This window comes from Orcinus orca, chromosome 19, assembly GCF_937001465.1.
Source record: "Orcinus orca chromosome 19, mOrcOrc1.1, whole genome shotgun sequence".
NCBI lineage: Eukaryota > Metazoa > Chordata > Mammalia > Artiodactyla > Delphinidae > Orcinus > Orcinus orca.
The window spans coordinates 31,445,846-31,462,239 of NC_064577.1; the positions used below are offsets into that span (position 1 = coordinate 31,445,846).

General features: G+C 51.2%; 1 protein-coding gene across 10 annotated transcripts in view; it reads right to left on the reverse strand.

Moving 5' to 3' along the window:
- RBFOX3 (RNA binding fox-1 homolog 3) overlaps positions 1-16,394 on the reverse strand; it is a 452,038-nt gene that overhangs the window by 129,283 nt on the left and 306,361 nt on the right. For 9 of the 10 annotated variants that reach the window (XM_033438666.2, XM_049701580.1, XM_033438665.2 and 6 more), the window contains exon 4: positions 1,492-1,531. The exons of the other annotated variant lie outside the window; for it this stretch is intronic. The gene's annotated coding sequence lies outside the window, so the exon portion shown is untranslated. The remainder of the gene's footprint in view (positions 1-1,491; positions 1,532-16,394) is intronic. 10 annotated transcript variants of the gene reach the window in all.

A 16,394-nucleotide genomic window follows, 5' to 3' on the forward strand; every position in this document is an offset into this window, starting at 1 on the left:
AGGTTAAAGGGGCATCAGGAAAGTTTCGGGGGTGATGAATATGTTCGGTATCTTGACAGTAGCGATGACGTTGTGGGTATAAACATATGTCAAAACATTAAATTGCACACTCTGAATACATGTAGTTGATTGTGTGTGCATTATACTTTGATAAAGCTGATTAAAACACCAAGTTTGCAAAAATTCAAGTCAGCAAATCACTGCATCATTCCTTAGAGCACAAATGGACTCTTTATCCACAGACAGATTCACCTGAAGACTGGTTTGTATGTTTCCACGTAAAATGAGACTCATTTTATAAAGACGGCATGTCAAGAAAGCTGCCATATGTAGCAGCTTTGTGGTTACAATACTCCGTAAGAGGATGAGACCAAGGCTGACTGCACTTTCTCGGTCCCCTCCTACGGAGAAACGCATCGAACACCCACAGAGACAGGACAGCCACTCCCTGGGGACCCTGTCATGCGTCACCCAGGGCCACAAGAAGAGGAGCCCTGATGGAAAGCCAGTGAGTGGGGCCCGCGCTGTCCTCCCCACATAGCCCCTGTGGTCTGCGATGAGCGGTTTCCAGGACAAAGCTCCCTGGCCACGTCAAGCTCCATTTGGCCAACGCCCACTTCTGGGGCAAGCAAGGGTGGGCTTGCAGCAAAAACAATGCAAGAGCGAACACCAAACTAAATTTCCAGTGTTTGGCTCAGGAAGGCGTCAGACTCCTCCCACTTGACAGCGTTACTTCCGTTTCTGATCTGAGAACACGCTTTGCCATCCTTGTCACCTGCAGCCCAAGACCGAGGAGCCCATGAGGAGAAGCCTGCTGGACCCAGGCTTACAAATACACGGCGAACCAGCCTTTTCTAATTTCATTCACAACAAATATACATTATGTTTATAATAACTTTTCCCCCCAAAGTATAACTCTGAAAGTGAACCTACAAAGGAGATCAGCTGCAGGCAGAAGGAACACAGGGACCCAGGGCTCAGGTCACACCTGTCCAGTCCCCCCATGGGGATCGGCACTGGGAACTGAGCCCCCTCCCCGAGAAGACCAGGCCACCGAGGGAAGTCAGACCACCCTGGACCAGTGAGCCTGAGGTGCCCTTGGTTCAGAAGGCTGTGCAGTTCAGGCGTGCACACCTGGGCCCTGAGTACCTGGGGCGGGGGAGGGGAGGGCAGGGACCAGGAAGGAATCAGCACGGCTTCCCTGGCCGCTTGGAGCTGCTAAACAGCGTCACCTTTAAACAAACTCCTGTCCCCTCATTTCCCTGCTGGCTCCTCTGGCTCCCCAGGCCTGCCTTCCCAGGCATTTTGGACAGGCCCATTGGGGGGATGAGCTAAATAAGCCACCCCCGCTTCAGCCTCCACAAATCCCCTCCCTCCAGCGCATAGGAAACCCAGAACCCCCCAGCAGCCATTGTCAGCAGCTCCCAAGATGTTCAATATGGGCACATCTGTCAAAAACTATTCAGGAAAAAAAAGAGAAAGTCTTTATACCTTTTATTCAGCCAATTTTTCCCGAGGCACTGTGGGCTCTCTAAGAAAAAAAAGAGAGAGAGAAGAAGGGGAGAGGATTAGATTTATTGTCGTCATTGCACATCTGGTTGCCGGCTGCGATTTGCTCATTGACTAGCCAAGTCTGGAAGAAGAGGCATTATCTCCCTGGGAGGCCAAGGAAACCTGCCCACGTTAAACTGCACGGCCAGTGTGGCTGGGAGTCTACGTCTGATTTAACAGGCAAAGACAAAGGGATACAGAACACCGTGGTCCTGTCATCCAGATTTTCCAAACTCATTTTCCCTGCCACTCTGGGGTATTCCTTTGTGTTTTTTTCTCTGTCTTCCCTTTGCCCCAAACTCTGATCTGCCCCCTCTTCTTCTTCCTTACCCCCACCTGGTTTTGAGGTTATCCTCATATGGGGACTTTGTGAATTGTGGATGTGGTGTTTAATCCCAAACTGGGTTCCCCTGCTACCTGCACTGGTTTGTCCCCACCTCCCCAGGTGTCTCTCTGTATGGGGTCATGGTGCTCACATCTATTTTAATATTCGTCAAAGGATAACACAGGGTGGGACTTCCCTGGTGGCAAAGTGGTTAAGAAGCCCCCTGCCAACGCAGGGATCACAGGTTCAAGCCCTGGTCTGGGAAGATCCCACATGCCGCGAAGCAACTAAGCCCGTGCGCCACAACTACTGAGCCTGAGCTCTAGAGCCCGCGAGCCACACCTACTGAGCCCACGTGCCATAACTACTGAAGCCCACACGCCTAGAGCCTGTGCTCTGCAACAAGAGAAGCCATCGCAACGAGAAGCTCGCGCACTGCAACGAAAAATAGCCCCCGCTCACCGCAACTAGAGAAAGCCTGTGCGCAGCAACGAAGACCCAACACAGCCAAAAATAAATAAATAAAATAAATAAAAATTAAAAAAGAAAAAAAAGGATAACACAGGGAAAAGTGGAAGAGCTGCTATTGCTTAAAGAGAAGCAAGAGAGTTCTAAATCTCACAAATACATGATTTCAGAAGCCACTGTTGTGTGTTGTTTGGAATTAGGTGCAGCTTCCAGGAGCTTCCATTGGCAGGAGCAGCTCAGAGCTAGTGCCAGACTAGCAGGGGCCAGGCGTTAACTCCTTTTATAATCCAGGAACCTGGGGCCAGAGAGATCAAGGTACTTGCCTAGAGTCACAAAGCTGATTCCTGGGGGCCTGAGGACTGCACACATGTGTCTGGACTCCTAATCCTGCCCTTTTCTCATTGGGCACTTCAGAGATTAGAAATGAGGTTGTGTGTATGTGTGTGTGTGTGTGTGTGCTTTTTCTGGACTTAAATTCTCCTTATTTTAGTAGTGTTTCATAATTTTATAGGTACATATCTTACACATCCATTTTTATTGTGGTAAAACACACATAACATAAAATTTACCATTTTAGCCATTTTAAAGTGTACAATTCAGTGGTACTAAGTACATTCACATTGTTGTGCAACCACCACCATATCTGGTTCTAGAACTTCTTCATCACCCCAAAAGGAAACCAGGTACCCATTAAGGAGTCACTCCCCGTCGCCCTCTCTCCACTGTGTGTGTATTTCTTTTTTTAAACTTAGCATAAACAGGATAAAAACAAGTGAAAAGCTTCTAAAATCAAAAGGCAGTCAGACTGGACCTCTTTTTTAAGATGTAGAAAATCACCATCATTACCATCATCAGTATCACCAGGGAGAGCAGGTAGATGCTGTCACTTATTTTGCACATTTTATGTGCCAGGTGCAGGCACTACTCTTATCATCCCCATTTTTCAGATGAAAAAACTGAGGTGCACTTTGGTTAAGCAACTGCCCCACCACTGGGGCGACCGGGTTTCCCTGGCAGGTTCCCACTGTGCTGCACTCCCTCTCACCCACAAACGGAAAGAGGCACCCTTCTCCGTGGGAAACGAGGGTTAAAAGTGGAAAGAGAACATTTAATGCGTGGAGCCTGCTTGACCTGTGTTAGAGTTTGTGCAAATCACGCAGGCGGTATTTCATGGGAAATCGCACCCCCAACCCCCAACCACAGCAGGGAGGGCCGTGGGCCAAGGCGTGGCTGAACTTGAACCACACAAGGAGAGGCCATCACGGAGGTGGCCCCCCTATAGCCTCTGTTTGTTGCTCGACATCTCCCCCCACCCTGCCCAGTCAAATGGCAAAAGCAAGTACTTCTGGCACATGTCTACACGCAGCTCACAAAGTGACTCGATGCGATTGGAAGGCACCGTCGAATGAAGGCGTCATTACAAAACGAGATGGATTGAATCAATCAGCTTTCATCAACCGCCGCCTTCAGTTGATTTGGGGGATTTTCTTATTGTCGTCTTTTTTCTTGTTTTTTTTTTTCTTAAAGTGAGTTTTCCTCCCAGTGCAATTCAATTTGGTTCCATTTAATTCAATCCATCCAGCCCCAGTGAGCAAACACACACACTGGCTGGAGCACAGTTCTGGGCCAAGTGTGTGGGTGTTGGATGCGAGGAGTCTGCTCTGCTGGGCAGGTGGCTGCAGGGCCAGAGAACGCGGGCTAGTCCGGGATTGGGGGTGGGGCAGTTCCTTCCTCCCTGTCCTTGCCTTTCCTCCACCGAAACAACTCCCAAGATCCCTCTCCTTTACCCACTGTGTCCAACCCACAGATTTCCTCTAAGCGCCAGGGAAGCTTCTGGCCCTGAATTCCCCATCTTTGGGCGACATCAGCACAGATCAGGGCTGGCAAGGTATCCCCACCCCCACCCAGCCTCCACTGGTCCTAAGGTCCTGAGTCACTCCTTGAGTTCTCCTAAATGTTTCCCATGGTTACAAGTGTCCTTATTTGGTCAAAGCAAAATATTTGGTACCTATGCCATTTGAACCCAGGGGTTACACCGACGCAGTCCACGTAAGGAGTCTCAGAGGCTGGGACCCATGTCCATCTCCAAAGAACCTCCACGTTTTGAAAGACCCAGAACCAGAGGGGTGGCCAGGAGGACGTGCTGAACCTGATGCCTTCACCATCGGTTGGACGTGACGGTCCAGCCTATTTTCCTGGTGCTTCAGGCTGAGCCTCCCTGGCTCTTCCCTTTCCTCTGTCCGGGTACAGGATCTCCAGGGTAATGAAGTTTTCACCTGTGCCTCCCTGGAGGCTCTTGCTACTTGGAAAGGAAGTGGGGCCCGTGTAGACCTGCTTCCTCTGTGGTCTGGCTCTCCTCCTGGTGTGAACCAGACGGGGACGGGCCGACTCTGACGGGGCTTGTCTTGCATTCTGAGACAAACACTGGCTTCTCCCTTCCTCTTCCACGTCCCCAGCATTTCCCATCTTCCCACCCTCTGCCCTCTACTCTCTCACCTCACCCACCCTGTCCCACCACCCCATCTGGGAGAGGAGGGAGGGAGGAGCCAGGGGCTCACCCTGCTGCCCGGGCCTTGCTGACAACATCCACCCGTGTGCGTGCTGCTGGGCCGGGAAATGTGCAGCTGACTCTCAGCCTCACGGTTAGCAAACACGGCTCTCAGCCACTCAGCGGGATAATTAATTATGGAGATTTTTGCCTCCGTGATCAGGTACGGGGAGGAGCACAGCTCATCAGACCAGGGGCGCTGAGTTCCCGAGCACACCCGTGGAAAACTTCCGCAGAGTCCAAACAGAGCAAGACGCATTTACCAAGCTCAGAGGGTCTCCACCCAGCCCAACTCCCACTGCAACAGCCTCTGCACGAAGTCTGCTGAGCTAGAAACTGCAGACTTCCCAGCGGAGACTTGGTGGGCAAGGAGTTACCCAGAGGGGAGCTGCTCTCCGTTTGCTGGGGCGGGACATCCCCACCATCTGGCACTCGCCCACTGGACTGTGACTCCCACCCCCACCCCACAGAGGCCATATCTCACCAGCCCCGCAGCCCCAGAGCCTGGTGCAGGGCCAACGCGGACGGAGGCAGTGGATGTTTGGTGGACGCATGAATGAATGAACCATCCGGCAAGCATTTGCCACGAGGGATTGGGACCAGATGACCATTTTGAGAAGCGGGACTGGGTCCTTCTAGAGTGATATTTGCTCCTGGGGGTCCCGTCATGGATGGACACTCACCCCCACGGGGACCATTCCTCACCGTCTCCCTGCTCAGTTCTCCTTCACCACAGACTTCACCAGCTCACAGCTTAACCTGCCGCCCTCACCCCTGTCCCCCTCTGATGCCGAGTCCCTCTTGGGCTTTTCTCTGCAATTCTCCTCAAGAGCATTAGTATCTGCCTTTATTCAACCACATCCAAATGACGGAGGTCACCCCCTTTAACCTGTGTTCTCTTCTGTCCTAAACCATTGGATTTTTCAGAAATTAAGCCTCAACTTGCTTGTATCACCCTTGGGATAAAAGAACACACATCCTGCACCTCTATGTTCATAACAGCCCTATTCACAATGTCCAAGACATGGAACCATACTAAATGTCCATCAATAGACGAATGGATAAAAAAGTTGTGGTACATATACACAATGGAATATTACTCGGCCATGAAAAGGAATGAAATTGAGTCATTTGTTGAGACGTGGATGGATCTAGAGACTGTCACACAGAGTGAAGTAAGTCAGAAAGAGAAAAACAAATATCGTATATTAATGCATGTATGTGGAACCTAGAAAAATGGTACAGATGAACCAGTTTGTGGGGCAGTAGTTGAGACACAGATGTAGAGAGCAAACGTATGGACACCAAGGGGGGAAAGTCGTGGGGGGGTGGGGATGGTGGTGTGCTGAATTGGGCAATTGGGATTGACATGTATACACTGATGTGTATAAAATTGATGACTAATAAGAACCTGATGTATAAAAAATAAAATAAAATAAAATTCAAAAAATTTAAAAAAAACCTCAAAAAAAAGAAGATGTGGCATATATATTCCATACACACACACACACACACACACACACACACACACACGTACACAATGGAATATTACTCAGCTATAAAAAAGAATGAAATAATGCCATTTGCAGCAACATGGATGGACAAAGAGATTATCCTACTAAGTGAAGTAAGTCAGAAAAAGACAAATACCATATGATATCACTTATATTGGAATCTAAAATACAATATAAATGAACACGTCTACGAAAGAGAAACAGACTCACAGACAAAGAGAACAGACTTGTGGTTGCCAAGGGGGATGGGGGATGGGGGGCATGGATTGGGAGCTTGGGATTAGCAGATACAAACTAGTATATATAGGATACATAAACAATAAGGTCTTACTGTATAGCACAGGGAACTATATTCAATATCCTGTGATAAACCAGAATGGAAAAGAATATATATATATGTGTGTATGTATGTATGTATAACTGAGTCACTTTGCTGTACACCTGAAACTAACACAACATTGTAAATCAACTATTGGGTTGGCCAAAAAGTTTGTTTGGTTAGTAAATACATTGTTCGATAAAATTCTTGGTGAAAATGAAAAATGTCTTTCAGTTTTACTTAAAAACAAATGAACATTTTGGCCAGCCCAATATAATTCAATAAAATTGAAAAAAAAAAGAACACTCATCTATTAGTAAAACCCATTTTTAGTGTGGGTCATGCAAAATGACTTGCCAGAAAAACTCCTCTCCCATTGTGGCCCAGACGCCCCCTCACTGGTGGCGCTCCCATGGCACACCCTGGACTTCCTCCCTCCCCTTCCCAGCCAGGTGCCGAGTCACTTGACTGTGGGGCAGGGGTAGAAAGGTATGGAGAAAGTGTAACATGTATTTGTGACTGGTTGTGACTCCAGCTATTTGCTAAAATTATTTACTAGTAGCCAACTTGTCTCTTATTTATTGAGCATCTATTATGTGCCAGACACTGAATATACAAGCCTCAGATCAGCCCATGAGGTAGGCATTATTATCCCCGGTTTCCTGATGAGAAAAAGGATGCTCAGATATTTATCCAGGTCCATTTCACTTTAAGTCCCAGTCCACTACACCACACCCTCCTGCACTTTTGGAGAAGAGGGTTTGGAGAATCCATCATTGTGGAATACCTGTGTTCTTAGCTCCACTGGAAAGAATAACCCAGTCTGCCACAGATGCCTGTGTTCCAGGACAAACAGGAAATGGCCTGTCCTGTCAGGGGTGTTTGGGAGAGGAAGAGCTTGTTGATGCTGAAGGCGCTGAGGAGGCTGCCGGTGACAACACAGACCCATTTCTGCAGGAGGAAGCTTGGGTGTCTGAGTCAGCTCAGGCTGCCATAAAAAAATACTGCAGCCTGGGGGGCTTAAATAGTTCTGGAGGCTAGAAGACTGAGATGCAGGTGCCGGCGTGGTTGGGTTCTGGTGAGAGCCCACTTCCCTGCTTGCAGACAGCTGCCTTCTTGCTGTGTCCTCACACAGTAGGGAGAGAGCTGTGGTGTCTCTTCAAATAGGAAGGGCACTAATAAAGGCACTAATCCCATCATGGGACCCTATGCTCATGACCTCATCTAACCCTAATCACCTCCCAAAGACCCCACCTCCTAACACTATCACAGTGGGGGTTAGGGCATCAATCCACAAATTTGGGAGAACACAAATGTTCAGTCCGTGGCACGTTCCCCAGCTTCACTCTTTCCTTTGCTGTTTTCTTTCTGCATCTTCCCAAATGTGCAGCGCTGGTGCTGGGCTCTTGCTTAAGATCAGAGCAGATTTATCTGGCGTCGTACACATTGCTGCAGTGCAGTCGCCAGCCCAGGAAGGATCTCAGGGGCCCCTTGCCTACCGTGGTCATGCTACTGCTTAGGGTCTCTGCTCAGAGAGCCTGGTGCCCACCCCCACCTTGACCTTCTGGGGAGGAACAGGCCAGGTGGATGGTATTGAGGCAGCATTAAAAACCCTGCCTGTCCACTGCTACTCCTGCTGTATTACTTTGGATTTTATTAAATAGCCTATTTTGTGCTCTAAGAGGAACTGGAGGTGAACGGTGCAGTTTTATAAATAAGAAATTAACCGTGGGTGCCTTAAACACGACTTTTGATGATGGCCATCACAACGCCAGAGCCACCTCAATTTAAAGGTGTTTTTTTTTCCTTTTTATGAAAAGAAATTCACCTTTGGAGAGAAGAGGAGAGGACAGGAGAGGAGAGTGGAGGGAAGAGATGGGGCGGGGAGAGGAGGGCTGCTGGCTCCTGGCTCAGAGACCCCGAGGCACTGAAAGGGAGACTGGGGAGTTCTAGCAGGTTCTGGCCATCAGTGGTTGCAGGGCCCACTGGGGTTCTGAGCACACAGGGAACAGGGCCACCAGGGGAAGAGCCACCCCCTGATGGGCCCTCACAGGGCGTCAGGGCAGGAGCGAGGTTTCTCTGTGCTCAGAGCAGCCCAGACCCCTCTCCCAGGAAGGCCAGGCAGAGATTAGGGCCCCCCCAGCCACAGTCCCCGCTTCAAGGTCCTCCAAGGCCTTTCGTCCTGCTCCAGGGCACAGGGAGCAGGTGGGTCCATCTCACCCTCTGCCCGAAGGGCGGCCCTGTGGGCCCTGCAGCAGTAACAGCACAGCTGACACCTGCTGAGTGTGCAGGCAGAGGGTGGGGAAAGCCCAGCAGCCCATTGTGGGTCCACTGGTCCCAGAACGCATGTGGCTTTGGTGCCCAGTGTCTGCCAAACCCTTCTGTCTGTTTGTGACTCCCCGGCAGTCCCTTCTCTGACCTGTGGACAGCTGGCTCTCCCGGCTGTGATGCACTTTGCAAACTCCTGAGCTTCAAGATCCCCACCCGGCCTGGCCCCATGGCCCCTGTGCTGCCTCGGCCTTTGCCAGCAGCCCCAATGCTGTCAATTGCTCATGCTGTGTAGGAGGCTCTGTCTGGTGGGATGAGGTCAGCAGGCAGCTGGTGCGGAGGGCCCTGGGGAAGGTGCTTCTCCACGTTAGCTGAACTCAGCAGGGACATGGGACTCGAGTGAGCTCACTGGTCACAGGGCCAGTGGCATTTCCAGCATCTGAGCTGTCTGCCAGCACTACTGCATGTCACCCTTCTGTCCCAGGGTTGGCCAGGAGCAGAAAGTGAGGCCCAGGGAGGGAGTTTTCCCAAGGTGGACACAGCTCCGAAGGACCAAAGCTGGGACAAGAATGTCCAGTGCCACCAGGCAGATGGCAGATGGTGTGGGGCAGGGACCAGAGAACCCGCTGTGGACACGGAAACCATCCAGGGGCCAGAGTCACAGAGGAAACGTGGGAGAGTAGGGGTGGCACCTCCTCCCTGAGGAGCTTTCCAACACACAATCCCTATCGCCAAGAGCCCCGCAGTGGGTTATTTCAGCAAGTCTACAGAACCCACTTGGCCGTCAGCCCATGGAGAAGATGCCAGCTGCACTGGGTAGAATGGTACCCCCAGAAATGTGTGTCCCCCTGGAACCTCAGAATGGGAGAGAGGGTCTTTGCAGATGCAGCCAGTTAAGGGTGAAGATGAGATCATCCTGGATTAGGTAGGTCTTAAGTCCAATGAGAGTGTCCCCATAAGAACCAGAAAAAGGGCAGACAGAGGCACAGAGAGGCCATGTGACAACAGAGGCAGGGACTAGAGTGATGTGGCCACAGGCCAAGCAAAGCCTGGGCCTCCAGAAGCTGGAAGAGACAGGAAGGATCCTCCCCTAGAGCCTTTGGAGGGATCGTGGACCTGCTGACACCTTTATTTCAGGCTTCTGGCCGCCAGAACTGTGAGAGAATAATTTCAGTTGCTGTAAGCCCCATAGTTTGTGGAAATGTGTGACGGCAGCCCCAGGACACTAATCTGCCAGCCTTCTCCAAATGCCTTAGAACGATCATGACATTTGCCCCAACCCATGCTGTACCTCTCTTGTCCTGGCCTGGGCAGCCTGGGCCCAGACCCCAGCAGCCCTTCCTCCTACTCACTGGCCCTCTGTGACGTCATTCTGATGATGCCCACTCTCCAATGGTCACCCCTCCGAGAGCTGTTCTTTCTAATGCAAACTACAGGGATGGAGAGGCCACAGAGGAGCTGTGGTCCGAGGAGGATGCTGCACGGCACGCTGGTGTCTTGCAACCGGATCCTGAGAAACATCTTTCAGGCTGAAAAACCCCAGGAAAACCACTGTTCCCTTGACGGGTATTTTGTATCCATTTTTTTAAAAAAAATAAATTTATATATTTTTGGCTGTGTTGGGTCTTTGTTGCTGCATGCGGGCTTTCTCTAGTTGCGGCGAGCGGGGGCTATTCTTCATTGTGGTGCATGGGCTTCTTATTGCAGTGGCTTCTCTTGTTGTGAAGCACGGGCTCTAGGCATGCGGGCTTCAGTAGTTGTGGCACTCAGGCTCAGTAGTTGTGGCTCGGGGGCTCTAGAGCACAGGCTTAGTAGTTGTGGTGCATGGGCTTATTTGCTCCGTGGCATGTGGGATCTTCCCGAACCAGGGCTTGAACCCGTGTCCCCTGCATTGGCAGGCAGATTCTTAACCACTGCACCACCAGGGAAGCCCTTGAATCCACTTTTTAATTTGTTTGGGGTTTTGGGGGTTTTGTTTGATTTTTTATTATGGTAAAATATATGTAACAAAAAATTGACCATTTTAACCATTTTTAGGTATACTGTTCAGGGGTAAATACACTCACACTGTTGTGCAATCATCACCACCATCCATCTCCAGAACTTCTTCATCCTCCCAAACTGAAACTCTGTCCCCATGAAACACTGGCTCTCCATCCTCTCCCCCAGCCCCGGCGCCTTCCATCCTCCTTTCTGTCTCTGTGAATTTGACTCCTCCAGGGACCTCCTCTGAGTGGAATCACACAGTATTTGTCTTTCCGTGACTGACTCATTTCACTGAGCACAGTGTCCTCACAGCTCCTCCATGTTGCAGCAGGTGTCAGAATTTCATACCTTTTACAGGCTAACATTCCACTATGGACAGACCACATTTTGTTTATTCATCTGTCGATGAACATTTTAAGCCACTTTTGAAGACAGCAAGAATCATACAATCAGCCATGTTTCCCATTTTCCTTTAGCTGCTAGCAAGTTCAAGAAAGAGAAGAAATGGGGCTCAACCTCGCTAGTTGTATTTCAAAGCCCCGACAGCCGTCTTTTCCCTTCCTATTTCTCTTTTTCTGTTCTCTAATCTTGACTTCTACCTACTGACACATTTCTATTTTATTTAGTGTGGTTATGAAAATGGATGCAAAACCGTCTATGGGACACGATGGGGATACCAGGTAGAAGCGTTCGCCAGCTTATGTTCTCCAAGTTGTCCTCGATGCCGCACCAGCTTGTGTATCCCCTGAAGAGTGCTCAGCGTTACAGCTCCTGTCTCCAAGTTCATTCATTCACTCATTCACTCAGCAAACATGTATCGACTCCAGGAGGAGGGGCACGGCAATGCGCACAGCTCGGACTGTGGGGTGTGAACACCTTTGTCTGGTTTCCTGGTCGCGTCCGTGTGCTGGGGTCTGATTTCGCTGAGGAGGCTGTTCTTTCTAATGAAGGTAAAGGGCCCCATCTGAGCTGTTCCCCGGGGAGCCAGGGGCTGCCATGTTCTCTACAAAACTCGGCTGAAATGGAGTTCAGTGATGGCCAAGTCTGGGCGGCCGTCCAGTCTCCACTTGGCTCCTGTCCCTTCTGTTTCTTTAAAAGCCGGCGGCCCCTGCGCATGGAGAGTCCGCCAGGGCTGTGTTCAAAATCACAGTTGGGATGTGTCGCCTTGTAGGTGATGCTTGGAAACCTGATGATATACTTACAGCCTCTCCTTAGTAGGGCAGGTCTGGCCCGAGGACACAACCCCTCGGCATAAGCAGTGGGTGGGATGCTGCCCAGTTGCGCCCTGAGCAGAACGGGTCGGGGGTGGGGAGTGTGGTGGAGACCGGGGAGGGGCTGAGTAAATACACAGGACAGACAGCACCATTCAGCACACAGACGGTCTGCTATACTAGCTTCTTAGATGAGCATGTTTTTCTATCAATAATTTAGACATATCCTTTCTCCTTTGGGAGATGGGCAAAATCTCATTTCCTGAGCAAATCCCCTAAGAAACCAACCTGTTCATTCCTCTAAGATTTTCAGAAATCTGTCTCGATCAACCTACTTATAAAAGTAGAGACTTGGCTGAGAGGGTTGGGAGCTGGGTGCCAGGACAGCTGTCTGCACAGCCCATGGGAGCCAGGCGGAGTCCAGGCAACGTCCCAGGACCACGCTGGGAAGTGCAGCCAGCCCCGTCCTCCTCCACTAGTGCCTTCTGTAAATGCCACGAGGAAGATGTGCAGAGTACAGAACCGTACTGTTTGACTTTAACACAACAACTAGATAATCGCTTGAAGAAATAGAGAAAAGTCAGGCAGAGATTGTCCATCTTAGGAAAAATCTTGGGATGAGGTATCTGCAGCTTTTTCCCGCTCCCCAAAGGGGAGAGAAGTCCCTGGTTGTGCTGGGTGCTTATGTTGGAGGTTAATCCACAATCCAGTCCCACCTGGGATGACTGGGAAACCTTTGGCAAGTTTCTCAACCTCTGAGTGCCTTAGTTTACTCACCTGTAAAGTGGGATGACAACAGTGCAGCCCCCATGGTGCCTTTGTGAGGAGTAAAGGAGAACAGGCTTTAGCATGACACCTGGCGCATTACTGGGGAGGATTTCACCCCAGTAATGAGGTAGTGAGTTTTATTTATTTATTATTTGTATTTATTTTTGGCTGCGTTGGGTCTTCGTTGCTGCGCATAGGCTTTCTCTAGTTGCAGCGAGCAGGGGCTACTCTTCGAGCGGGGGCTACTCTTCGTTGTGGTGCGCGGGCTTCTCATTGTGGTGGCTTCTCTTGTTGCGGAGCATGGGCTCTAGAGTGTGTGGGCTTCGGTAGCTGTGGTGCGCGGGCTCAGTAGTTGTGACGCACGGGCTTAGTTGCTCTGCAGCATGTGGGATCCTCCCGGACCAGGGCTCGAGCCCGTGTCCCCTGCATTGGCAGGCAGATTCTTAACCACTGTGCCACCAGGGAAGCCCCGAGGTAATGAGTTTTAAAAGTGAAACCAAGGCTGCCCTGTCTTTGGCAGGAGGACCCCCTTCCTGCCGGGTCCTATTTCTGAGCTGGGACTTGCCACCACAGGCTGGGGAGGGATCTTCCTGCCAGCGTGGCCACGGCAAGGCCCCCTCCCCTGGGTCGGCAATGTCGCAGGCCTTCCCCTTCTTTCAGCTGACAAAGGACACCTGAAACCTCTAAACCACCAAGCCCTGAAAACCCACGGCTGCAACGGCTGTGAAGCCTGGGACCTCGGGCACAGCCAACCACCACCTGCTGCTGGAACGCCGGTGGCCGAGGAGCGCTTAGGTCCTCAAAGTCACGCATTTGTGTTCGGGCTGCAGATTCGGGGGCAGGGGGAGGTACTGAGCTGTGAGTCAAGTCAGAGCCCACACCCACACCTCCCTCTGTTCAGTGCGTCCTGGGTGGCCCTGGTCCAACCCTGCTGCATAACCATGTCTTTTATCTTCTGTAACCTGAAGCTTCATACCTGGGGCCTCGCTCACCCTGGAGGGACCATCTCTCCCAGGGCTGGCTAATTCCTAGAGATGGCAGACAACTCCCCCAGCCCATCCTGCATGTACAAACCAACCAACCCAGAGCCCACACCCACACCTCCTCTACGGGGCTCTCACACTCCAGGCCACTGTCCACCTGCCCTAACCACCCCAAGGCCAGGTATCAGACAACTTGGCACAGCCCGTATGTCCAGAACCCACTGAAATTACTCAACTAGCCCAACCTAAGCCTGCTCACCCTGCCTCACCTGTCTGTTCCCTTGGAAACCACAGTACAGGCTCTTGCCCACATTTTCCGGCTCCCTCTGTCTTCTGACCCATCCTGGTGCTGTCCCACATTGTCCTGTGTGGCATGCCTCCTGTTTCCAGGGAACTGTGAGTATAAAGTCTTCTCCTGGCATGGCAGGCATTTTCGTGTCTGTGTGTCCTATCCCACCTGATTCAAACACATCCTGGGTCCCCTTAGCACCTGCCAGACTCACCCTCCCAGCTGCACTCGCTGGTTTCTCCCTCAGCATCCTGGCTCTTGCAGGAGGGATCCGGTTTTAGGGAGTGACACCCAAGTGCTCCCCTGAGGGTGGGGGAAGAGTCAGTTAGCGCTTGGCGCAGCTTAGAGGCTGCTGGCTCGACCCGATTGCCACTGTCAGACCTCCTCAAAAAGACTATTACTGCTCAGCAATTACCTTTCGGGATTAACCCATCTCTGCCCACTTTACCAATTTCAGAGTCTCCTACTGGAATCGGCCTCAGAAGTAAAAAGTGAACCTGGACTTCTATCAGACCCATGTCCCTGGGAGCGTCTGCCTGAGACTAACCCTTGTTGACAAGCAGGTAATTGGGGATTGTGCCCATATCGACAATTGGGCCTATTTAATAATAGATGGCCGCTGTCTTCTGCTCACCAAAAGCCTTTACTGAGCTGGATGGAGAGCATGGTCATTTGTGTCTTTATGCATACATCCCTGAGGTCCTGAGGCTAATGGTCAGGACTCTAAATAGTAGTAACAAAAATGGGGGGATAGCTTCAAGATGGCGGAGGAGTAAGACGTGGGGATCACCCTCCTCCCCACAAATACATCAAAAATACATCTACATGTGGAACACCTCCTACAGAACACCTACTGAACGCTGGCAGAAGACCTCAGACCTCCCAAAAGGCAAGAAACTCCCCACGTACCTGGGTAGGGCAAAAGAAAAAAGAATAAACAGAGACAAAAGGATAGGGACGGGACCTGCACCAGTGGGAGGGAGCTGTGAAGGAGGAAGGCTTTCCACACACTAGAAGCCCCTCCGCGGGCGGAGACTGCGGGTGGGCGGTGGGGAGGAGCTTCGGAGCCGCGGAGGAGAGCGCAGCCACATGGGTGCAGAGGGCAAAGAGGAGAGATTCTCGCACAGAGGATGGGTACCGACCATCACTCACCAGCCTAAGAGGCTTGTCTGCTCACCCGCCGGGGCGGGTGGGGGCTGGGAGCTGAGGCTCAGGCTTCGGAGGTTGGATCCCAGGGAGAGGACGGGGGTTGGCGGCGTGAACGCAGCCTGAAGTGGGCTAGTGCACCATGGCTAGCCGGGAGTGAGTCCGGGAAAACGTCTGTACCTGCCGAAGAGGCAAGAGACCATTGTTTTGGGGTGCGTGAGGAGAGGGGATTCAGAGTACTGCCTAAACGAGCTCCAGAGATGGGCGTGAGCCGCGGCTATCAGCGCGGACACCAGAGACGGGCATGAGACGCTAAGGCTGCTGCCACCGCCACCAAAAAGCCTGTGTGCGAGCACAGGTCACTATCAACACCGCCCCTCCCGGGAGCCTGTGCAGCCCGCCACTGCCAAGGTCCTGCGATCCAGGGACAACTTCCCCGGGAGAACACACGGCGCGCCTCAGGCTGTTGCAATGTCACGCTGGCCTCTGCCACCACAGGCTCGCCCCGCATTCCATACCCCTCCCTCCCCCAGGCCTGAGCCAGAGCCCCCTAATCAGCTGCTACTTTAACCCCATCCTGTCGGGGCAAGGAACAGATGCCCTCAGGCGACCCACACGCAGAGGCGGGGCCAAATCCAAAGCTGAACCCCGGGAGCTGTGCGAACAAAGAAGAGAAAGGGAAATCTCTCCCAGCAGCCTCAGGAGCAGTGGATTAAAGCTCCACAATCAACTTGATGTACCCTGCATCTGTGTAATACCTGAATAGACAACGAATCATCCTAAAATTGAGGTGGTGGACTTTGGGAGCAACTGTAGACTTGGGGTTTGCTTTCTGCATCTAATTTGTTTCAGGTTTTATGTTTATCTTAGTTTAGTATTTAGAGCTTATTATTGTTGATAGATGTGTTTATTGATTTGGTTGCTCTCTTCCTTTATATATATATATATTTTTTTTTCCTTTTTCTCCTTTTGTGAGTGTGTATGTGTGTGCTTCTTTGTGTGATTTTGTCTGTATAGC